General features: G+C 40.0%; 1 non-coding gene across 1 annotated transcript; it reads right to left on the reverse strand.

Annotated features, from left to right (window-relative positions):
* Window positions 1–2,493: 2,493 nt before the first annotated feature.
* Window positions 2,494–2,597, reverse strand: LOC112726093 (small nucleolar RNA R71). The gene has a single exon (XR_003165161.1). It is a non-coding gene; the product is annotated as a small nucleolar RNA R71 (small nucleolar RNA).
* Between the last annotated feature and the right edge of the window lie 2,470 nt (window positions 2,598–5,067).

The raw sequence follows: 5,067 nt of genomic DNA on the forward strand, positions 1-5,067 counted from the left end.
ACCAAGGTAGCATTTCCACGTTTAAGCTCCAGTTTAACCTTAAACTGGAGCTTAAACGTGTTCGACACAATCTCTCACCAAGAAGCATTTCCACGTTTAACCTCCAGTTTAACCTTAAACTGGAGGTTAAACGCCAGAAGTAAGAAAGGCACCAGGAGCATTTCCACGTTTAAGCTCCAGTTTAACCTTAAACTGGAGCTTAAACGTGTTCGACCCAATTGCTCCTCCAGGGTTGCTTTCTTCATTTCCACGTTTAAGCTTCAGTTTAACCTTAAACTGAAGCTTAAACGTGTTCGACATTTCACACTCCTGGGTTGCTTTCTTCCATTTCCACGTTTAAGTTTCAGTTTAACCTTAAACTGAAACTTAAACTTCAACTTAAACGCCACTTTTTGAAAGGGGTTTCTGGGCCAAATATATTGAAGTTTAAGTTAGCATTTGAGCACAAACATTAACTTAAACGTATTATGGTATGAAACCCAATTGAATATCATGGTTTATGGGATTGGGCCTGAAGAATTGATGAGTCTGGAGCTTAAATTTGTTGAGTCTTGTGTCATTACTTGTTTATCACTAAGTTTGCTCAATGAATGTTACAGAATTGGATCACTGCCTCATCAGGATTATGGACCATAAACCCAAAGCAAAAGGAAATCAGGGAAAGGCCTCAAAGCCCAAGAAACACAACAGAAGCTCAATTTAGAAAGTGTATAAATAGGATAGAATTTAAGTTAGTTGGGACTTGGAGAGAGAACTTGGGATCATTTTCTTTTAGTTTTGGAATTGAATTCAGAGCTTTGACTCACTAAACCCCTTTCATTGGGTTAGGGAGCTCTATTGTAATTCAATGAATCAATAATAGTTTTATCTTCTTCTTCAATCTTTTCTCTTGAATTTTGTTAGAAAGCTTCTCGATCTAATTCCATTGGGTAGTTGTCTTGGGAAAGAAACTACCCGTAATTGGAATCCTTCGGAACCTTGGGAAAGGAATGGAGGATTCATGCTAGAGAAGCTTTCTCACAGTGAATTGGATTGGGGTTTGGATGGATATTGTGACATGTAATCCTACCAAATTGTGGTTCATGAAACTGTGTGGTATAATCAGTGATCGAGCATCATCTCTTCTTATGAACATTTAAACCAAGGGATTGGGAATTTGTTTGTTTTTAGAGAGAATTGGTGAGCCAAGGGATTGGGATCCAATCATATAAGATTGCCAAGCAAAATTCAATGAATGCATTGGTTGAGGAAGGGATAAGAGTTGTTTTGATTCGGAGATCTCAATATCTCCTAACACCCAATGAACTCCCCATTCCTGATTTACCACTTTCTCTTTACATTCTGCAATTAAATTCATGCAATCACCCCCATCCCTTTTAATTTCAGCAATTTAGCTTCTCGCTCTTTAATTCATGCAATTTTACATTTCGCAATTCTCATCTAAATATTGATTCCGCTCAACTAGAACATACTTCTAATCCGAATTGCTCACTCAACCAATCCTTGTGGGATTCGACCTCACTCTATTGTGAGTTTTTACTTGACGATAACCGGTGCACTTGCCGGAAGGAATTTTGCCGATCGTGCAATTTCCTTAATCGTAGCATATCAAGTTTATGCACATCAATTTTATGGCGCCGTTGCCGGGGAATGGTTTTCGATTGACAATTCTCAACTTGGAAGTTAACTAGATTGAGCATTTTTCATGCTTTGTTAATTCAGTTCAAGTTACTTGTTGAATTTTAATTTCTGCACTCTGTTACATGCTTTCTTTCTTTATGCCTTTAAATTCAAGCAACTAACTCACTGACTCACTAACTATTTGAATTAATTCCTCAACTGCTCTAACCATACTCTTCCATTAACCAAGAGTATTTCACTTGTTTGGTGCCTGTGCTGTGTTCTTGTATGACAGGTAGGAGAGGAGAGACATCAACTCCTCCATATACCGAACCAGAGAGGACCCTTCATAGACTTAGAAGGGAAGCAAGAGGGAAGAGGGTACTGAGAGAAGAAGAATATGAAGGAGAATCTGAGGACAATTTTGAGGAAGCTCTAGATCTCAACATGGATAGAGAAGTTCACAACCATGAGAGGGCTGATGGAAACAATGCCATTCTTGAGCGGAGGGTTCTTGGTTCATACATAAACCCAACCTCTGGGAATTGTGGTAGCAGCATTCAGAAACCACCCATTCAGGCCAACAATTTTGAACTCAAACCACAGCTAATATCACTTGTGGAGGATCATTGTTCATTTGGTGGGAGTGCTAATGAAGATCCAAACCAACATCTCACAAAATTCCTGAGAATTTGCGACACTGTGAAGTCCAATGGAGTCCAGGAAGATACCTATAAACTGCTCTTGTTCCCATTTTCACTTAGGGACAAGGCAGCTAAGTGGCTGGAATCATTCCCAAGGGGGAGCCTAACAACCTGGGATGAGGTGGAAAGCAAGTTTCTGGCACGTTTTTACCCCCCACAAAAGGTCAATAGGCTTCGATCTGAGGTTCAGACCTTTAGACAACAAGATGGTGAAACTCTATACGAGGCATGGGAGAGCTTCAAGGATTTGACAAGGAAATGCCCACCAGACATGTTCCATGACTGGGTGCAATTGCATATTTTCTATGATGGACTTTCTTATGAATCAAGGAAGGCTGTAGACCATTCATCAGGAGGTTCATTGAACAGGAAAAAGACTGTGGAAGAAGCCATTGAAGTGATTGAGACAGTGGCTGAGAATGAGTACTACTATGCTTCAGAGAGACACAACACTAAGGGAGTCATGGAGCTGAACCATGTTGATACAATTTTAGCCCAAAACAAGGTGTTTGCCAAGCAACTAGCAGAGCTCACCAGGAAATTAGAAACAAAGCAAGTGGCTGCAATACACACACAAGATCAAGAGGAAGTAAGCACTGAAGGAGGTGATTGGGAAGAGGCCAACTATGTGGGAAACCCACAAAGGCAATCATATGATCCACATTCCAACACTTACAACCCAGGATGGAAAAATGATGCACATAAACTAGTTATGCTACGATTTAGGAAATTGCACGATCGGCAAAATTCCTTCCGGCAAGTGCACCGGTTATCGTCAAGTAAAAACTCACAATAGAGTGAGGTCGAATCCCACAAGGATTGGTTGAGTGAGCAATTCGGATTAGAAGTGTGTTCTAGTTGAGCGGAATCAAGATTTAGATGAGAATTGTGGAATGTAAAATTGGCGGGAAAAGTAAATGACAAGAAAATTAAATGGCGGAATCTTAAATTGCATGAAGTAAAGAGCAAAAGCTAGATTGCTGAAATTTAAAAGGGAATGGGGGTGATTGCATGAATGTAATTGCAAAATGTAAAGAGAAAGTGGAAATCAGAAATGGGGAATTCATTGGGTTATAGGAGATATTGAGATCTCCGAATCAAAACATGTTTATCTCTTCCTCAAGCAATGCATTCATTGAATTTTGCTTGGCAATCTTATATGATTGGATCCCAATCCCTTGGCTCACCAATTCTCTCTAAAAACGAACAAATTCCCAATCCCTTGGTTTAAATGTTCATAAGAAGAGATGATGCTCGATCACTGATTATACCACACAGTTTCATGAACCACAATTTGGTAGGATTACATGTCACAATATCCATCCAAACCCCAATCCAATTCACTGTGAGAAAGCTTCTCTAGCATGAATCCTCCATTCCTTTCCCAAGGTTCCGAAGGATTCCAATTATGGGTAGTTTCTTTCCCAAGACAACTACCCAATGGAATTAGATCGAGAAGCTTTCTAACAAAATTCAAGAGAAAAGATTGAAGAAGAAGATAAACTATTATTGATTCATTGAATTACAATAGAGCTCCCTAACCCAATGAAGGGGGGTTTAGTGAGTCATAGCTCTGAATTCAATTACAAAGATATGAAAACTAGCTAAAAGTAAAGGTAAAAGTCCTTCCTAACTTCAATTCTATCCTATTTATACACTTTCTATATTGAGCTTCTGTTGTGTTTCTTGGGCTTTGAGGCCTCTCCCTGCTTTCCTTTTGCTTTGGGTTTATGATCCATAATCTTGATGAGGCTGTTGATCCAAAATCTGTTACATTCAGTGAGCCAACTTAGTGATAATCAAATAATAATACATGACTCAACAAATTGAAATTTCAGACTCATCAATCCTTCAGGCCCAATCCCATAAACCATGATATTCAATTGGGTTTCATACCAGAATAAGTTTAAGTTAATGTTTGTGCTCAAATACTAACTTAAACCGCAAAATTGTTGGCCCAGAAACCTTTTCCAAGAGTGGCGTTTAAGTTGCAGTTTAAGCTTAAACTGCAGCTTAAACGCCAGACACTTCCAGTGAAGCCTTTTGTAGAAGCACGTTTAAGCTTCAGTTTAAGGTTAAACTGAAGCTTAAACGTGGAAACGGAAGAAGGCAGCCCTCGAGAGTCATGTAGTCGAACACGTTTAAGCTTCAGTTTAAGGTTAAACTGAAGCTTAAACGTGGAGATAGGAAGGGCAGCCCTGGAGGTCGAACACGTTTAAGCTCCAGTTTAAGGTTAAACTGGAGCTTAAACGTGGAAGAGGAGAATGCCATCCTGGAGGTCGAACACGTTTAAGCTCCAGTTTAAGGTTAAACTGGAGCTTAAACGTGGAAGAGGAGAAAGGTAGCCCTGGAGGTGTCGAACACGTTTAAGCTCCAGTTTAAGGTCAAACTGGAGCTTAAACGTGGAAATGGAGAAAGCAACCCTGGAGGAGAAACTTGGTCGAACACGTTTAAGCTCCAGTTTAGGGTCAAACTGGAGCTTAAACGTGGAAATGGCTCCCTGGTGCTTTTCCCCTTTCTGGCGTTTAACCTCCAGTTTAAGGTTAAACTGGAGGTTAAACGTGGAACTGCCCCCCTTGGTGCTCTTCTCACTTCTGGCGTTTAACCTCCAGTTTAAGGTCAAACTGGAGGTTAAACGTGGACATGCTTCTTTGGTGAGACTTCCATTCTGGCGTTTAACCTCCAGTTTAAGGTTAAACTGGAGGTTAAACTTCAGTTTCAGCATTTCTTAGCCTTCATGATT

Source organism: Arachis hypogaea, chromosome 11, assembly GCF_003086295.3.
Source record: "Arachis hypogaea cultivar Tifrunner chromosome 11, arahy.Tifrunner.gnm2.J5K5, whole genome shotgun sequence".
NCBI lineage: Eukaryota > Viridiplantae > Streptophyta > Magnoliopsida > Fabales > Fabaceae > Arachis > Arachis hypogaea.